The 20,767-nt window shown below is 43.9% G+C and overlaps 1 protein-coding gene across 2 annotated transcripts in view; it reads left to right on the top strand.

Moving 5' to 3' along the window:
• Nucleotides 1-20,767, top strand: part of ankrd11 (ankyrin repeat domain 11) — a 101,451-nt gene that overhangs the window by 23,679 nt on the left and 57,005 nt on the right. For both annotated transcript variants that reach the window (XM_079288185.1, XM_079288183.1), the window contains exon 2: nucleotides 2,068-2,145. The gene's annotated coding sequence lies outside the window, so the exon portion shown is untranslated. The remainder of the gene's footprint in view (nucleotides 1-2,067; nucleotides 2,146-20,767) is intronic.

Raw genomic sequence — 20,767 nt, 5'->3', positions numbered from 1 at the left:
GGCGGCGGCGGCGGCCAGCAGTGAAGCTGCTGGCCGCCATTGTTTTAGTTTGTAAACAATGCGCGCGCACTCTACTACGGGAACCCAACGGGGGGGAGGGGTGGGGGCGATTTTCTCGATTTTCAATAAAACACATCGCCTTAAAGCACACATTCGAATTAATCGATTAAATCGATTTATCGCCCAGCCCTAGCTCAGATAGATCACTGGTTTACATAGGCAAGGCAAGTTTATTTGTATAGCACATTTCAACAACAAGGTAATTCAAAGTGCTTCACATAAAACCATCAAAAGCATCAAAACATAAGGCAAAAGAAAAGGAGGTTTAAAAACAATTAAGAACGGTCATTAAAACATTAAAAAACAGTGCAAGAAATAAAATGCAGTTGTAAAATGCAGAAATGCAGGAAATTGATTAATATATGAATTGAATGTGGTTCAATTAAAGGCAGCAGCAAACAGAAAATCACATAGAGGCTCTATGTGATTTAATTCCAGATAATACTCAAAGCTACTGTTAAATACCCCATGACATGGCACTTTTACTTCAAGACTGAGAGAAGGGGAATGAGAGGTGGGGAGCTCGCTTCCATAAATGCATGACACATTTTAACTTGTTGATATTATGTCACCTTCAAATTGTTGATATTATGCCGCCTTCTTCTGTTTTATTCGTAAAAGCTATCTCTTGAACAAATAACGCAACACTATCGGTTCCCATCTTTCTTTCTCTTTTTGCTGAATGTGTTGATTGTGATTCTGGCCATGCTGTCACATCCCAAAAATGTCTTCATGTCTTTTTATTATTTCTTTGATCTTGAGACTTTGAAGAATGGTGACTTGAGGACTACTGTGTTGGTGCATTTTATGGAAGTTGTGGAAGTTTTTCGAATTGGACCTATTTGACTGTGGTTATACCTGTAGCTTTTTAATACTAATCAGCTTGTTGCCGTCTCTTAGTTATGTGTTTCCATGTCTTTGCCACGTACCACAAAATCCAGTCTGTATTAGGGTTGAATCGAATGTTGTTAAATCTGTTTAGAATGTTTAGATCAGTGTATATATGGTTCAGGACAAATACAGGTTTATGATGCATCATATCCACATTCGAGCACAGGGACTGGGTACAGAGCTGGGCTATTTTTCGAGGGGTGGAACTTTCTCGATTCTAACATGCATCGCGACGCAGACAACTCTGCATCGATGCAGTGACAGAATAATCTGGAGTTAGTTCAATTTCAGTCTTAAATCGTGTTTTTCTATGTTTCTCTTTCCTTCCTCTTTCTCGCTCATCTCCTCTGATTGTTTCACCGAGGGCGGAGCTTGTACACACCCCTTGATGTGCGGCGCTGAGATGGCACTCCGCTAGCTTGTTGTTTTCACTATCAATATTAACTGCGCTGTTGTCAACAATGTTGCATGCAGGCTGAAATTCAAACGTGGTGGTGTTCTGATGCTGGGACTTAAACCGAGTTAGTGTGGAGTAGAGTAAGGAAATGTAACTAACTAGCTACCGTCTGATAGCTGCTAGGCTATGTATGCAGTGTCGCTGCCCTGCCTGAGAGCCGCTGTGTGAAAACCATATCTCTGTAGATTGCAGCAGACTTGTAATGCACTGCAGTAGGATCTATGTTTTGTTTTTGTAATGTTTATCTTTTGAGGTGGGTCACAAGTACTGGTATAGAAAATAAGCCGCCTTTTTATATTATAGACTGCTGTACTCGGATTTTGTAAAGCACTTTGTAAATAATCAGGGAGTTCAGATTTCTCTTGTATTCATTGTTGGAAAAGTAGCCATGCGCGATTGAATCCTAAGGCCAGTGAAGGTTCACAGCTCTACTTGTTTTAGACAAAGACTAGGGTTGGTGTGTTCAATGGCGGGTCGAGGAAACAAAAAGGGGCCCAAATGCATGTCTGTGTGTCCTGTTGTTCCGTAGGCCTTTCTCAGCTGGCCAGGGAGAAAGGAGAAACACGACCCTCTGCATCGCCTCCAATACCCGTCCATTGTAAGCAATGTGAAGCTGTTCTAGTAACTAACGCTTGCCTTGTTTTCATCTTGTTTTTCAGGATTCTGTGGACTCAGACGACAGGTGTTTTTCTCGTTGGATTTTAGCCCACTGACATTCTTCCACAGCCATGGAATCGGTATGTTGACAAATTATATCTTTTTGAACTTGTATAACCATAAGTTGATACTAATTTGAAGGCCACTTTCATTGATACACTATTAGTAAAGCACTTGTCGCTTGAAAATATTTTTAAGTTTTTAGCTTTGCAGTTTGGGCTGTCATACATTTATATACTTATAAGTACATTGTGGTGTGTGGATATTCTTCACAAAGCAACTGCAGAACGTTGTTCTTTTCATCGTCCTTCATTTGATTACATTTTCAATCATACATGATTTTTCCTTATATGTAATATTGTCTCCTCTTAAGTCTCAATTGTGAAATTGAGTTTATGTTCGTGTCAGCCATGGGACACGTGATATTTTGATAAGTTCTTAAGTTTAGACTGTCTGCGCTTGAGTATACTTGTCTGCGCTTGAGTATACTTGTACACATCTGTGCTTACATACTACAAGCATCAGGTTCTTCCCTTTGACAGTCACGCAGGAGGTTGTGTGTGCAGGATTGCGTGTACCAACAGGCAAGGTGAAAGCACAGCAGCAATGAACACTATTCACTGGAATGCATGTATTAAGAATGGGTCTTAGTGCATGCCTAACCTCTGCTTTCCTGTCCCTTTGTCAGAGTGTGTGTGTGTGTCTCAGAGACAGTGAAAAGTAGGTCACTGCTTCTGTAGTGCAGAATAGGGTTTAATCCCGGGAATAAACATCCAAACTATTTCCTGTTTCTCTGGAAATATGATAATGGTAAAATAACGTGCTCGGCTTAAACCAAAACAACTGATGTATACAAATGATAGGTATCACTTCAGAAATACATAAATAGTTTTTGAGTGGCCACAGCTGTGGCGGCAGTGTACAGCCTGAATGCAGATGTGTGAATAACTGCTTTTTATTGGACATCCTAATGTCACAAAAGAAAAAGTTCACACCGATCAAACTTCTGGCATTGTATACAAACCACACCTTGATGAAGGACATGGTTGTTCACACTTCTGTCAACAAACGCGCTGCCTAGCTTTTACTGGAAGGTTGCAATCATGGATTGCATTCACTGCAGAGGCACTTGAGTCTTGAAGGTTACGATACATACAAAAGAATAAGCGCCGCAGTACTTAGTGCCTGGACTGCCTATGCCCCTGACAGGATTTATAGATCAGGAAATGCATCCTGGGAACTTAAATGTCTTCCACATTCAACAATGGAGCAACAGAGTTATAGAACTGGACCGTGGCTTTATTCTTTAGGCAAAATGACTAAAACGTCACACACCTATATTTCTGTCGCCCTATATCTGCACCACATGCAAGGGCGTCATCGTGCATGTATGTGGGTATGTTGCACCCTCTTTAATTATCACCTGCGCAGGAGGAACAAAACAAAAAGTCTCCTGACTAATTCATTGGCACTTTTTTTTCGAGACAAGACATCAGTCCCGACATACCCATTAATCTGTGTTTGGTTCGCGGACTGTGAATATTAACGTCAGTCTACGGGACCATCATGATTCACAGTGGCCAACATAGCCAGCTATCATCTAAATAACGCAAACAGGTTATTTCACTTGGAATAACCTTTTTATTTTTGCACTCTGTAACTTGATTTTTACAAATGAGACACTTTTGCACACCATGCAGCCCTAACTGAACCACCTACACCTCGTAACTACTGCCAGCGCATTTAGCGCAGATGTACATGCATGTACGGAGAAAAGGTGCAACTGTAAAGATTGATCTGATGACGAAACGTACAAATATTAGGAGGATCAAGTTATTTACATTGAGCTCTAAACAACAGCTGCAGCACTGGCTCGTCTCTCTTGCCTCCTCCCACCCACCACTCTTGAGTGTGTGCCTGTGGCTGTGCACCAGAAAGAGCTGCTACTGTTTACCTCTCCGAGCTGCCTGTATCTGCTTACTGTCAGTGGAAACCAAGGAAACTGATCACAAAGCTTATTGTGGTGCCAGGAGTGGAGTACATGCTGTGTGTGCGTGTTCCTATGGGGGCTTGACACACACACACACAAACACTTTCCCCCTCCCTCTCCTCATGTGATGCCAGTCACATGGTTTCCAGGCAAGTAGCTAAGTAAATCAGAATCAGACTTTTATTTTTAACCGCTTTAAATCCTCCACCTGGCCTACACGGTTAGGAATCACTTGTCCTTTTCTTCGCTCTGTGTTTGCCGTTCACCGTGTGAAAGGTCTTTTTGCCACGTCCTCTCAAGCGTCATTAAGCCTCATCACTATCATAACCTGCTCCCTCTCTGGGTTTCATGTGGGTTTGACGATGCTCTGCTCCGGTATGAGCGTGTGAGTATATAGAGCTTCTGTAATGTACTGACGTCGTAGACATTAGTGGTGATTAGTGATTAGAGGCCCTTTTGACTCGTGGGTCGCTCCATGCTCTACTGCAGAGACGTTTGAACGCGATTGTAGAGCAGAAGATGTTGCATAATAAGCATTACGTTTTTATAAAGCGACTGAACACAGAGGCCCTACCACACTAGGAAAGAGTGTCTGCACTCAAATGTGCCAACCATGTTTGTTCTGTTAATTATTATAAATGGTATTAAAGTATAGTTTAGCAGTGGTGTGTGTGTGGAACTACACTTATGCGCTCAGGCCTTGTGTGAACTATAAGCACCTTTTTCATATACCTGTTACAAATATCCTCTCTATGCTGAAGCCAGCCACCAGCAGTGCTAATATCATCCTGACTGTTATCTTTCAGCTGAGAGACGGGAGGCGTCTGTGTGTTCGATTTGGTGCAGATGAAATGCTGAAATTCTTGTAATCACACCTTCTCCACTGGTTCCCTCACAGCTCCCCTTCTATCTGCTCCTCTTCCTCCAAAGCGGGGCTTGTTCCTCACTGGGGATTAGTGTGTGTGTGCAGCAGCTCTGAAGAGGGAAGTGGGCCCTGCCAGTCACATTGCATAACTCGCCCCCGTTAGCTCGGCTCGGCCCGGCTGGAGAGAGACGACTATAGAGGCTTTGTTTTCCCAGCCTTCCCTTCTTCCTCCCCTCTAATGCTCCTCCTCCTCCCCCTCAGGCAGGCTGTACACCGATGCCGTATAGAAGGAGTCTGTTTGCAGGGAACAGGCGAGGCACTGTGGCATGGAGTGCAGAGAAATACGCTAATAGCGAGCTGAATGGAAGGGAGCTCACTTCTTAGGCAAGAGGAATTTGAGGTCTGCCATAGGTCGTACAGTTTCCAGGGAGGTGGGAATCAAGGGTATGCAGTACGAGGCAGACCCATGCATTACTGCCTGCTCCACATCAGCAGTCCAGTGGTGACCCAGAAGGATAGCGTTTGGGCGTTTCAGCATTAGATGCGCGCACGCTCAACAGTCACATCGTGCGATGTGTGCAAATCAACTAAAACACATCATGCTATCAACATTTTTTGCGGCTTAATACAAAAGGAGAACTGTCATAGTTCTAATTTGCCGTGACTAATCCAGTGTTTCCCATTAATTACCTACAGTCTAGGTAGAGCCCTAGGTAGAATGTCGGTTGTGCGGCCCTAGTTGAAGTTCATTTCAGGAGTGTTAGAGGTCTGCATGATATTTCTCAAGGTTGACGGGTCGGGAGATGGTTTGTGAGTTTTACCTAATTCTGTGTGTTTTTATCGCTATTGTCCCGTGCAGTTCGACCACACACACACACACACACACTTCCCAACCTGGCATTCTGCCACTGTTAGTAGGGTGGGAGTGGGAGGCCAGTGTGCTCTGTGTAATGGAGGTTGAGACCAGTTAGCACTCTGAGCGAGTAGAAGTAACCTGTAGGCGTGAGAGTGAAAAAGATAAATAGCAGCTTTATGTACAACATCTTGCAGCGTTGAGTCCAAGGCTTGTTCTTTATTTCTGCATTGTCCCTCTGAGGAGTTGGGGGGGGTTTGTTTTTCTGCTGAGAGATGACAAAAAGGACTTGTGTAGTGAAATGATAAAGAAGTAAACTAACTAAAGTTTGTGGATAACCCACATCAATTAAACAAGTACTCTTTTCTGAATACTAAAATATTGTAATATCTCTGCACAGGATGTTGGTTTGCTTTCATCAAGGTTTCTCTTCCCGCTCTTCTTGGGAGGTCACGGTTGCTCTTCAAGCTTAAGTACATGTTAAAACACACACGCTGCAACAGGATCTGCACCTGATGCTTGTATTGATTCAGACCGGCTTTATTATGTTGGTGCTCAATGAACATGTATTCTACTATCTACTTATTCCATCATCTGCTGGAATTTCTGTTAGCCTGCTTGGTGTCCCAGTCTGTCCCAGATATGACCATTGAGTCATATCTGTTCCCTTCTTTACATGCAATTCTAATTCATCTTAAACATCACTTCTATATATGTGTGTGTGTGTGTGTGTGTATATATATATATGTTATTGTTGAATATATATATGAATATTGTTGTGGCCCCTCTAGATTTTCAGTGGCTTTAATTAGTAATAAAATACAGATTGGGTGATGTCATTATGTTATCATAAACGGCACGCAAATCACTTAGAAAATTATATGGATTGTATTAATAATGGATGTTAGTTGTTGTCGTTGTGGTATTTGGTATGCGCCTTACACCACTACTCTACCTACGTGCCCTACTTTATTATGTTTGAACAACGTTTACTTGAAATCGCTCATTTCATATTGATTGAAAAAGATGACATTTCATATCATTACGTTAGTATTCCATTGAAATTGATGAAATTTCCTATAATATATTGTTTAATCGACTAGTGAGCGACTTCAATGTCACTTCATCCGAATGCTTCCAATGTAAGAACGGAGACGGTGGAGGACTGTGTCTCTAGTTTGCAGTGGTATACTATCTTGGCTTCATCTCTGTATTTTGAGATGGGCTCGAGTGTGCTTTCAGTGCGTCAGCCATGAGCCAAGTTCCCATCAAAGAGTAGCTGCTACACCACAGACTGTGTTTAGATGTGACGGCTAATTTTAGAGCTGCTAGGCCCTTGTCCAAGGTGGGGGTGGGGGGGGGGGGATAAGATAACATTGAAGAAGCCCGCCCTCCTTACACAGTTACGTTTTGTTTGTTCATCCAGCAGCCCTCATACGGCCCCTTTGGATGTTTTCAATTACACCAGCAAGGACACGCACTGTCAAAGATCTGTGAACAGAGTTCACTAGTATAGATGGATATTTGTACCGTGGGTGTTTATGTCATGCGACGCATATAATCAAAATAGTGACTATCTAGAATTATAGTAGCATTTTTTGTTTAAGCTATATATTTTTGTAAAGTTAACAGCTTGGCATCTCAAAACTAAAAATATCTCAAAAAAAATATTACAAAGCAACACAAACTGCTGTATATATAGGAATATATATATATATAGGAATTTTTTTCATAGATAAGCAGCACCGGGCTATAAGCCGCAGGTGTCCCCGTTGAACGACAAGATGCTTTTAACAGTACTAAAGTTGTCTTCTTCTCTGAACATCATTACATGTCCTTCTAAGCTAATTTTAACATTGCCGCCAATGGGGAAATGCTAAGCGCGATTAGCATTAGCGAATATAATATATCTTCATAGCATACATCTTTTCATGCTTCATACAGACATACTTACATTACAGACTAAGGGCTCTCAAGGCTACCAAATGGAAGAAGTAAAACGAAGCAGCGTGTCTACGTAGCTCTGAATAGCATTTACGGCTAACTGGCTTGGCCAGTTGCTGCTAGCACAACAGCTATTCAGAGTTATGAGCAACAGTTATTGCCTCGTTGCTTTTAGATTCTAATGAGAAGACACGCTGCTTAATTTTGTACGGATAATGTTCGAGGGAGTTGCTCGGCAATAAGAGCGACGATTTCTGTGAATAAACCCTGTGTCCGACTCGTAAGTGGAACATTACAATATTTATGTTAAATGTGTTGGTGGCGCAAAGCTACGAAAAAATCGGTATATAAGCTGCACCGGTGTATGAGCCGCAGTCTCAAAGCGTGGGGGGGAAAGTAGCGGCTTATAGTCCGGAAAGTACGGTAGTCTTATATGTCTACACAGGAGTGTGTAGGAGATCAGCCTGGATTAGCAGCTAGTCTGAATCGCTAAACCTAACCATATGTCTGACCGTGTCGAGTTTCTACAGGAAACTGCGCTAATCTTAAACTGTAAGAGCGCGATGCTAGTCAATATGCCTCTTTTTACAGGAAGGCAGTCAAAACCATGCAAAGGGCTGCTAAAGGCTGAATGACGCAGCTAGCGATTGCTGCGCTACAAGTTTCTAGCCGTAATAGCGGTGATACTGGGCGGATTTGTTTGTCAAAGGCGTCTGGTTTCAGGAAAGTCCTGAATGGGCGTGGACATGTCCATTCAGTCATTCATTCATGTGTTATTTTCTGCCAGTGATCTGAATTGCATCCATTTGAAGGCACGCACATACAGATGCACAGTTTCATTCAGCGAGCACATCCAAACTTCTACAGAGGCCATGTGGCCCAGCTGTCCCTGTGTGGCCGGACTCCCCCTCTCATAGCCACACAGCGGTGACCTTGGTTTCAAGTAGCTGTACTCTGTTAGAAAGCCAACACCTCTCCTGGGATGGGCTCACCTTGTTGTCTGACATACTGTAAATGTCTCTTTCTCTCTGTCTTTCTCTTTCTCTCTGTCTTTCGCTCTCTGTTTCTCTCGCTCTGTCTGTCTCTCTCTCTGTCTCTCTCTCTCTCTCTCATAGTCACTCACACCTCACAGCGGCCTGAACGAATCCCTCTGCGTTAGCGGTATCTTTGTAGTGTTGTTTAGATACAAAAGGCAGAACAACTTTGGCCTCTCCCCACACCCAGGTGTTCCTTCAGCAGACAACCTCTCCTCTCGGTGACAACACACTCTCTTAATCTAGGTGTGTGTGCACACAGTTGTCGCCTCCCTTTTATTCTCTTGCCTTTGATTCCCTGCAGCTGTCCAGTTATGCACGGATGTGTCGAGGCATGAATATCCATTCCATTGAAGGCCCGTCTCTGAAATAGCTCTACCAAGCTTGTATCGCACATTGTGGCCTCCTCACTCTCGTTTGTTTTAGTAGCACAGGTGTAGGTCAAACTAGTGGGGACAAGTATTGACACACCAATGTAGTAGGTTTTGCCTCAAACATTCTCAATGTGAGTATGATCAGAGACAACCAATTCTGCAGTTATTTCAAATGTTATGTAAACACTGCAAACAATAAGTATGTTGTGTAATGTCATTATCGGTGTGAACATATCTGAATTAAGTATAAAAATCCAGATCCGTACCATATTAAGCCAAACTAAATGTGATCTCCTCCATGTTGCCGGCCTGTAATCGGCAGTAAATTGCACACGGCCGGTCAGACACTAGTGGCTCCGTTAGTCCGTTTATGAACAGACGTAACATTATGTTAATCACATCGTCCTTTTGCTTATACTAATGCAATACAAGCTGGATGTAGCGCTGTGACTGCACAGGTTGCTGATGTCAGCTGTTTATTAATTTGCCAGAACGTGCCATAATGTTCTGCCTTTTTGCATCAAATCAAACTGGTGTAATCTTGTTCATCGGAGTGTAAGTATTAACTAACTCATGTAAACTCTGGCTAGTCAGCGGTAATCGTTGTTTCGTAAAACAATACTTCTGTAAATGTAGACATTGAAAAGGATTATGTTGGGATCCCTTTCCTCTTGTTCAGTATGATTGTCGTGAAATGTCAAAGACATTCTCAAACATTCACATAAATGTATGAGCCAGGTCTTTTGGCCTAGGGCAGGAGTGTCTTGTTGAGGGCCATCTGGAAATCCTTTCCCTCTTCATATATGAAAAAAAGCTTTGCGAAAATACTCAGACCTGTCAGCATTATTTTTATGTGTGCAGTCCAGTTGTGTGTCTGTTGTTATGCTTTGCGTCAGGCTGCAGGCTGTGTAAGAGCTGGCCTGGTGCCAGCAGTCAGCCAGGAGGACAGACGAGGAAGCAGATGGATCTGTTTAGACTTAACCCTTCCCACGCCATCTCGTCCTCCTGGCCCTCCTCTTCCAACCTGCAAGTCTCTCTCCAGAGTAGAAGGAAGGGAGCGGAGTGGGTGTTTTTTTTTTTGGGGGTGGGGGATGGGCGGTAAATGTAATGCTACCAGCACCAAGCAGAGAAACCAGTGAGAGAGACTTTGCCTTTGCAGACCTTTTTGTCTCAGACCCCTTGTGTGTTGAACCGTGCTGACATAAGGTTCCAGTCTCCATGTTGAAACCCATGGCCCGCTCTGTTGCTCTGCTGTTTCTCCCTGCTGTCTGCTCTCTGGGCATAACCAGCACTTTGCTTGTTTGTCCCGGGAATGTCTTTCATTTTTCTGGGATATTTAGTCACCACACCCTGTGAGATCCACCGGCTGTCTGCCGGCTGTTGTAGCCACTCGTCCTCCTACTTTGTGGCTCTGGCTTTGTCTTTCGGTGGTAGAGATATTACCTGCAAACACATACTTGCTGTTGGTTCCATTGTGAAGCCATTTTGCCACAGACAGAAACCCATCAGTATACAGAGTACCCTTAAAACACAACATTAGTATGCAGTAGTACTCTTGTACTCAGATGCTGCTCAGCCAATTGCATGGCCGGGTCAACCTGTCGACAAGCATGCTCAGTAGTGGGTTTGCCACACTAACTCAACCCCTGAGATCCATACAACATTAAGCTGTGCTTTTGAGGGGAAAAAAACCCACGGCCTGTTAAAATGGTAAAACAGTTTTCATTGAAATGCACAAACACAGCAATACTTTCTAAAAGCTATTTAGTGATAACTAAACAAGCACTAAACATTTTGAAGCTCTCACTAGGGTAATGTTCACTAGGCTGAACATCTCTCTGAGGACCAGACATCTATGTGCTCTGTGACTTTATGGGTGTTCATATATTCATATATATGTGTCAGTCGGACACGAAGTGTTGCCAGATATTAGTTTTTTTTTCCGTCCAGCTAGTTGTACGGATCATTGTCCAGCCTCATGTCTTCAAGACAGCTCTCCCTAACTGAGTTTTTTAGGGGCATAACGTTGCATAACAATATGCTGTGTGTGCATGTCCTCTGTTTGGGGCATTGGTGGGGGAACGTGGGCTCGCGGTTTGATTGCAAATCAATGGTTGCTGAGTAAAGTTTCTGGAAGACAACCTTCCTGTTCTCGGTGCTAACCAGCAGACTGTGAATAGAAAACTCAGAGGGACGATCAATACTAACTCTGCCTGTTGATGAGAAGGGGAGCTCACTGTGTGAATGTAGCAGTGATGCACAGCATGTTTCATCGTTTAGAGGCCCTCATATGGTACCCGAAAAACCCTAAAACTTCTTCTTTTTTTCCCATATTAGAGTGGCTGGGCAGGTTGTTCCTCTTTTGTCTGTTTGTCTACTTCGTTATCCTTCAAGGTTTTGAGAATGGCAGAATACACTGACTCTCCATAACATACTGGCTGCTCTCCTTCTCTTAACTTTGAAGAAAGAAAACAGAGAGCAGCTGGAGGTCAGTGAGATGATGTTATCCATTTCTTTGTGGTAACAATAGCTTTAGTTCCCCTCTCTATCCCTTCCTACCACCACCACCTATACCCACCCACTACACTCTGCCTCCCCTTTGCTGTCTCCCAACATAAGTGTGAGCTGAATGGGGGGGGGGGGGGGGCGGGGGCATCTGTGGCCCTCTCTGGGCTTCACTGCCTCGGCCGTATTGTTCCCAGAGATGTAGATAACCATAACAGAAGGAGAGCAGGAGAGCCACAGTCAAGCAGAGAAAGGGGCAATGGGGGAGGGGGGAGGGGTGGGGGATTGAGTGGCAGCTTTTGTTTAAAAAAAAAGTGTCAGGTCTTTAGTGTGTGTGTGTGTGTGTGTGTTTTATGGGCTAGTTTGTGGGGGATGTGAAGAAAAGGTTTTTGTGGCGCTGACCTCTGATCCGAGAGCCATATTCAGGATTTTTGTAAGTCGTTAAGTTTACCCTCTGGTTTCCACTTTTGATTGTCTTCTTAAACGGACGCCAACGAGCATTCCCATAAGGCACTGTGTTGTACTCTTCTTACATAGTGATCATCTGAGCTGTGTCCTGCTCACACTTCCTGTTCTGCCTCTTTGCTCTCAGGACAGAGTTGTTGAGAGCCTATTTTGTGACCTTTAAGCCAGAACATAATGGCACTGCATTAAGAGCTTCACATTCTTTCCATCCTCCTGATTGGGCTCAGTATTGAACCTCACTCCCATTGAAGTACTGACCGAAGTGGCCAGTTTCCTTACTCCGTCAAGTATTTTAAATAGTTTTGTACAGGAATCACACCAATGTCTTGTATGACTGTTTATTTAAGTTAACACAGCTGGAAGTTAAGGCACTTTTAAAAGGGAAAAGGTAGTTAAACCTGTTTCCAAATGTAGCATTGTATGCTAACAAAAAGTGACTGAACCTTTACATTGTTATCAAAAAGTTCCAGCCCATAACCCAGCTCTCATTCTCACCTGTGAGAGAAAGGACAAAGACACAACACTGGTAAATAATGTAACTCTGGATGTGTGGGTTTCAGGCAAAATGGCGACATTAAAAGCACTGCAGGTATGGGTGTGATCAATACATCACAAAGTCTTGCTGTAGAAAAATTAGATGAAATCATGAGGAGATATTTTCGTCATGAAAGATGAAGTTTTGCTGCAGTCCTTGCAATGTTGTTGTTGTCCCATATGGCACATCAGAGGCCAGTCGATGACCTTCCATCAGCCTTCGAATGAAGAATCAGGTGTGTGTGGTAGTATTGAGATTAAGTTTGTTTGTTTCTGCTACCACAACGTCTGTGTTGTACAGTATTCGCCAGCTCTGACACTTCTCCGGTTTCTTCAGCCTTGGAGAAGGCTGAAATGCAAAAATTGAGAAGAATCCCTCTGTGGCCTCGGTTTAGTGTATGTTGATGTACCAGTAGTTCTAGAGACTCAGAGGACTCAGTAATGTTTATCGCTCATCAACTCCAAACTATTTGTTTCTGACATGCAGCTGATGTCATTTATATTTTTGTAATTTTGCATTGTTTCATATTTTCGTAAATTCCCGTGTTATAGACCTGTTCTCCACCGGTCTACCTACCGTCTTATTATATTTGATAAGAAGACCTAAAAAATGTAAAGATGGATGAACAAGGGGTTCACATATTGTCCGGTAGAATCAGGTGTGTATATAATGCTCCCATGTGTTTGGCTGGGAGCCTTGCAGAAGAAAATGTGCAGTTTGTTTCAATCTGTTTTCTTTGCCTTCTCCAGAACCTCCCGCGCTTCATTATTCAACATTTGCTCCAGTTGTGGAGGGTTATATTTAGAAGTGTTGTTGGGGAAACCAACACGCAATGTATACCAGAGGCTTTCACTGGCTTATGCTCCTCGTTCAGTTACTGCAGTTCAAAAGTTACCCACAATAAGCGTCGGTTCTTCACGTTCTGTCTCATCCTCATCCAGTGTCCATAAATATCCCCTCATTCTCTGGTTTCCTCTTCTTTCCTCTCTTAGTCTGACAGCCACCTCTACCTACACGTTCGCTATTCATTAAAACAACTAATTTGTTTGCCCTTTAAAATAGGATACCATTATTATTCACTTCCTTGAAACGTCAACTTCAGTGCCGCTTCAGTGTTTGTCTTCAATGTCTTTGTCTGCTGTTGTGCACTTGATTCTCACCATAGCACCACTGAAACGCACAACGGTCACTCGTTACCTAACTCCGATGTTAGGCTGGGGTCACAGACAACACTTTGGTCTCTTCAGTTATCCTTTAACAAATGTGAAAAGTAATTCCTGTGCTGCTGCACTTACGAGTGTTGATTCAATCACTATTTTATGTTCCCAAAGTTGACTCCAAAAACATAAATGTAGGTTAAAGAGAACATCTATATTTTCTGTCAGCATGCATAAAGGGGAGATCAGAAAGCGCTGGAGGCAACAGTGTGTTTCTTCATATTACTGTTACACAGCACCTCGCCATGGCTGTAACAACGTTTCTGAAGAGCTTTGTTTTCACATCCACAGCGCACGACTTGCATTTTGAGAGCTATCCACTCTGGAAATTATTTTCAAAAAGCCCTGTGATAGGTGTGGGAAGTTTGTCCTCGTGCACATGGAAGGCCAGGGCTTGTAGAAAAATATTTCAAATGGCTTGAAGAGGCAGTCCAAGGCATCGTCATCCAGGCATTCTTGTTCTGCATCTGTTAGCTTACGTCCCTGTGGCCTTAGTTGTTGGGTCTAGACGGAGCTGTTAGCGTTGGTTTTATGTCCTGCAGAACGTCCTGATTGCAGTGATGGCCGTAATCACCTGGATGGATACTCGCCGCTGTTGAACTGTTACAGTAAGCTTGAAATGTGTTTGTGGTTTCCCTGCTTTATTATACCCTCATAACCAAACTAAGATTTACAAACAGTCCTGATCAACAAACGGGTGCACAAAAATGCAAATACTACGTATTTAAATCAAAATTGTCAAGGCCCAGTCTCTCTGCCACAGATTGCAGGTTTTATTTATTTTTTCATGGCCAGAAGGGAGAGTGACTCACTCTCATCCGCCTTCACATCGTGTGTGTGTGTGTGTGTGTGTGTGTGTGTGTGTGTGTGTGTGTGTGTGTGTGTGTGTGTGTGTGTGTGTGTGTGTGTGTGTGTGTGTGTGTGTGTGTGTGTGTGTGTGTGTGTGTGTGTGTGTGTGTGTGTGTGTGTGTGTGTGTGTGTGTGTGTGTGTGTGTGTGTGTGAGAGAGAGTGAGAGAAGCTAGTGGCTTGTTTGTGTGACAGTGATGTGTTCAGATAAGATATCAGAGGTGTGGTGTCTATTTTCTGTCCTGCGTCTTTATTGGCTGCTGCGCCGAGACGCACCACAAAGCTTGTAACTCACCCGCTGAATACATTAGGCTGTGTTGTTTCTCTTTCCTCTGTCAGTCGGCAATAACCCACTGTATACTATTTAAAAACACCAACGTTCTCTAAGCCGACCAGACAGACGTTTATGTTTTAACAAAAAAAAAGACAAATATTCATATCTCATTGTAAGATCACATTTAAAGCTGACGAACCTAACTGATTTGGCAATTTGCTCAATTAGTCTTTGTACCTGCCCTTTGTAAATGCTTTCAAATGTCTTTGAATCTGAAATCCTTTGTTTTGTAGTGTTTTTATTTATTTTTGGCACATTGGCAAGTCATTTTCACAAGTCAATTAATTTGGCTAGCAACAGGGCAGCACGTTGTACCCGGTGTGATAGTGTTTCAGTCATTTCCATGGCTGGCTAGAACTCTTCGACACGCAAACGTCACTGCTTCCATGGCCTCACATTGTACATACAGGCCTTACATAACTGCCTTTGTGTTTCTCTATTTCATATCATTGAATGTCTTCAGACTGTCTGCTTTCTAACCACACTGCCTGTAGTCAATTTCGGGTATACCTAAATTTCTGTATGTTGTGAAATGCTTTATTTGGGAAATATTTGGTGATTTTATCAAAGCAAAAGCAAGGTTGTTCTCCAGCCATTGCAGTTCATCATGAGACATTTTATCTCCGATTTGACCGTTTTTCATATTCATCCTAATGTAACCTACAAGTTATGATTCCATGCAATTTCCCTTTGATATGCAGATTGCAATTTGAAGTTTGGATTGCATGAAATGTGCTGTTCTTCTGAGGAGACAGAGTCCAGTTGATGTTGCTGTGGATGCTGGAAAAAAGAAACCTGTCACTCTGATGTGGTTGAATGCCAGAATGAGACCGGTAAATAATCCTGCTTCTGCCTGCCTCGGGGGGGGGGGACAAAGCAGGGGAAGGAATTTATGCTCTCGATTAATAAACAAGTGGCGAACATGAAAATGGATGGATCTGTGCTGCATCCAAGATGCGATGAAGGCAGAATTTATTTCGAAGCCCTTAAATTTGCACCGTGTTTGTATAATGGAATAATATTGTCTCACATTGGCGCTGACGCTTGTAGCGCCGATAATATAAGGTATCGCATCTCTTCGTAGCCCTGCTTGTAGCCCAAAGCTAAGTGAAATGCCACATTTTGGCATCAGCAAATGGTTGCCACCCCATGATGACTTAAGATGGCAAAAAGCTGCTCGTCCAGTTCTTAAATCCTGAACGTGTGTTTGTGTGTTTTCCTCCCACACAAACAGGTCATTGAGTTCAGCCGAAGTGTCTGTATCAGACATTTACACCAGCTCATATTTGTTCTTTCAGACCAATTAAGCTCCAGTTTCATCGTTGAGCCGCACATTATTCCCCCCCCCCCTCCCTCATGCTCACTTCACCTGTGCCCCAGTTAGCATTGTGTTCTCCAACTTTTCCAGTGCCGGTCATCAAGTAGCCGACTGGGATGAGCTGCAGAGAAATGAAGCCCTGCATGGCAGTGGAAAAAACCAACCCAGCACCTGTCACAGAGGCCCGAGGGGCACAGAGGACAGGGCTATATCAGCAATGCGCTCTCTCTATTTTTGTATCATATATACATAACCCTTTTACACAAAGTGTGAGGTTTGTATCCTTATGTCGGTATGAATTTCTATAATCTGATCCAAACAGGTGAGATTTCTAAAGCCAGAAGCTCCCGCTCCATCGTTAGCCTTGCTTTGTTGGAGCTGTGCTTAATACCGAAATATCTGCTTGAAGTAATGAAAATACTTGTCTGAAAGTTGTGTTGCTGCTTTCATACCATCAAAATAAAGGCTTAGGCCTAGAAGAAAACAACAAGCCGTGGCCTCCAAATGGAGGATCATGTGTTTACAGCGGTGATTCAGTACATGCGCAAATGTATCTGCTTCAAAGACACAACCCCTCGCTTTTACAGGGAGGATTTAAAAGTGCACAGCGTACATTTTAAAGCAGACTGTTGCTTTTGTTTTTGCTGCAGTAAGACAAGCGGACATGGATAACGTTTGAATAGCAGTGGCAGTATTGACCTCCCAGGAGCTTCTCCGTAATTCGGTTATTTCTAATCGGTAGCTGCTACTAATGTAAGACTAGTACTCCTTCCCCATCTCTACCATCACAGGTCTTTGTGTTGTCACATTTTGTGTCATGGATAGCTGCTCATTCTATAATGATTGCACGTTGTTTCATATGCAACATATAAGGGTATAACAGTGCCTGCATTTCTATTCAACCGTTTGGTACATCAGTAACCCAAACAGATGTTCATGTCTACTGCTTGCACACGCTGAACACATATTGTGGAGCGTGAGTTTAATCCTGGAAGTGTGCCGAGCACAAGCTGAAACCCAGAGCCCAGGTATACCATCAGTTATGTAGAACAACACAACATGCAGTAAAAGGAAAGTAAGCTGTTTGAAAATAATGCAGGTCAAAGGTGGTTATAGTCAGGTTTCAATTTAAGTCTGCATTATATGTTCCCACTTCTGTCGCATACAGGAAGTTAAAGATTCTCATTCTCAGGTTCATGTATTCTTGGTTTCTACTAGAACATGTTTACATGAGCTATTGTTTCTGAATACAAGCTGTGTGGCACTCAGACCTGCTTTATGATAGAAAAACTTCACTTGTTACAATACGGGATCTTTTACAGGACAAAACATTGCAGTTGAGCGCTTCGTTGTTGCTGGGAAACAAGGTGGATAGCAACTGCCTTGTGTCCAGCCCACTTTCATAGTTTGAGATGGGGAGGACGGTGTGCTTGTGTGTGTGTGTAAGTGAGTGAGTGGGTGGGTGGGTGGATTGGGGAGCTGGTGGTGGCATGTCCTAATGGGTCCGTACGTGATCAGGAATGAGATGAGGCAGATCTGCTCCTCACCTGTCTTATAGAGAGGGGACACACACAGTATTAAGGCAAGCCTGCCCTGAGTGCTGGTGGGATAATCTGATGAATCTCCCCATCAGCATGTGTGCCCACCTGTTAGTATAGCCCCCAGTTCCCACTTTAATCACTACCACATTACTGGGGGGGGGGGGGGGGGGGTGTAATAGTGTGTATGTGTGTGGCTCTAGGAATGTGAAGCCAGTTAGCTGTTGAAACTATTGACTGTTTAGGGTGGGGTGGGTAAATTGGGGTGAAGTGATGTGTGTGCATTGCTGATTACACCTCATAGATTTGGTGATTTTGAGGTTGTACTCCCAAGCATATGCCATACATATGCTCACATCCAGGTCTGTGTAAGGGTTGAGGCATGTTGTGTTTCAGTTCTGAACAAGGAGCTTCCAGGGCTTTGCTTCAGCACTGGGTACGACCAGCGACTCACAGGACTTTGTGAGACTGTGGTGGGTGGACCTTAGACTTCCTAAAGGGGGTCCAGGGTCATGTGTTCATTTGACAGCAAAGGGAATAGGCTAGATCCATGAAGACTATTTTTACACTGCTCCAGTAAATCATTTAATCCTAAACACATTGATGGAATATGAATAGTGACGACATGGCAAAAAAAAATAGGTCACGCTCACAAAGCGAGACAGAATACGTGTTTCAAGAGTGGTCTGGTGGGCTGCCGACATCGCCACAGACACGCACTGAGGACAGTCTGCCCAGTTCACCATCGCTCCCCGCAAGCTGACACTTCTGAAGCCGCAAGCCACCGATGTGACGGAGCAGCACCCAGAGACGGCCAGCCAGCCCTCCCTTTTTTCGAGAGGTGTAAAATTATTTTCGGCTCATTATAGACTTTGGCGGCCCGCCACGGTCTAGGTGATTTATGAGAAACACTCGCAGCCATTTCTCTGGAATGCTAGTTAACTAGCCACCGGCTTGAAACGTATACATCGGCGATCACTTACCAGCGGGTCTGGCTCCTGGTGGTGTGGTTGTAAACACCAGCAGCTGAGTTGTATAAATGAATCAATCATCGTGGTAGCTGGTGAGGATGGCTGACAGCTGTTAAGTGTACAATGTGGTTGCTGACCAGCTGCTTCTGTTCAGGATAACTATCTGCCTGGGCTAGTTTTTACAACCCAGCTCAAGAAAGAACATACATGAGTTGTAATTAAAAAAACGTTTGCGCCAAGCTGACCAACAGCAAATCGATGTAGGTTTATTTGCTGTTGTAAGTCATTGCTGTATGTGGTGCATGGAACAGGCTAACACCACCTTATGTAGCTTTGCTGCTAGTCAGATCCGGTGAGCAGGGTTGATGGTGACCCGGCCGGCTCGTCTCCCGCTCTCACATGTGCAAAACAACATAAACCCTCTTCTTCTGCATCACACTGTAGCTCACTTTACGACAGTGCCCGCCTCCCCTTGCGTTTTACCGAGCAGCCCCAACTGCAGAGAGGGAGGGGGTAGATTCAAGAGTGGGCAGTGATGTGGATAACAAAAAAGCCCACATTGGATAGAAAAATGAAGAAGCGCTGGCTATTGGTGGTGAATCAAGACTTGCAAATGAAAGGAAGCGGTGTGTCCTTTTTTCTTTTTGCGTGGCTGCTGAAGCAGTTAGCTGGGCGTCTCTAGGCAGAAGCAACCAACACACACTCACTCACACTCTTTGGTCTCCTGCGCTTCCCCTTCTACCGCTCAGTGGCTTTCACACTCTGCAGAAACGTGAGCCTGAATAAATTGTCACACGCTCACAGATTATCTTCCCAGGATGTTATTTTGTGCAGGGAGGATGTTTGAAATGCCAGTCACACAGACACAGCGCACCCTCCCCCATCCTCTCTCCCACACACAGCCTTTTCTAATGTACCGTTGAGCAGCAGTAGAAGAGTGCAGTGTAGTATTGCAGAGCTCTGCGGGGCTTAGTTTTCGGGCTTTTTTTAAAAGTGTGTGAGCATGCCAGCACACATTGGGACAGTGTGGCGTAACGAGGCAACACGTGAGCTCTTCTCGCAGGGAGACTATATGGAAAGGCTGGTTTACAGCACGGCTATTCACGCCATCCTGCTTGTTCCCTTGAACCCTCCCCTCTCGCTTTCTCAATGAGCATCTTCCTCTTTATCTCCTTTCAAGTCCATTCTCTCCAGCTCTGTCCCTTTCCGCTCTTTTTATTTATTTATTTATTTTTAAAGCATCCACCCTCTCTTCTCTATCTTACCAGGAGAGATGAGCCATCTAAGGCAGGGAGGGTGGGTTGGAGATTGAGCTCGGCCGATGCATCGGCAGAGTAGTGAGACCCAGCAGGAGTGTGAGTGGCTAAATATAGTGCGGTGATGATGTCACGGGCCAGAGGAGAGGCAAACAGTGGAAAAAGAGAAACTGCAAGGCTCAGAGGCAGCAGTCGGTTACGACCCAGCTCTGTTTCAGTTAAAGCCACACACACGAAAATCTGTGTTTTAGATATGACTGAAACAACTTTGCAGTCTGCCTTTTGACTAGAGATGCACCGATATGGGATACCAGCCCGATAGCGACTCGCAGAGCTGGACAATGACAATAGACCGATCTAGTTCAGGATAACATTATTTTAATAAATGACCTCTAAAGATCCCTAAGACCTGAATGACTGTATGAGAGACACAGAGAGAGAGAGAGAGGGAGAGGAGTGTATGTGCGCGTGTGTCTGTGTGTTTATCAACATCACTAATTGGCTCAATCGCGAACACCTGTGTGCCTGAAGCCATTTCATGGAGATAAAACAGGGAAACACCTCTCAAACAAATCCTCAAAACTCCCATAACCGTAGCTCCTATTGCTCCGATATTAATAATTGAGGGGAAGGATGAGTTGAAGAACAGATCCTGT

The sequence above is a fragment of the Melanostigma gelatinosum genome, assembly GCF_949748355.1.
Source record: "Melanostigma gelatinosum genome assembly, chromosome: 2".
In the NCBI taxonomy this organism is placed as follows: Eukaryota; Metazoa; Chordata; class Actinopteri; order Perciformes; family Zoarcidae; genus Melanostigma; species Melanostigma gelatinosum.
This window is presented reverse-complemented; position numbering and strand designations above follow the sequence as displayed.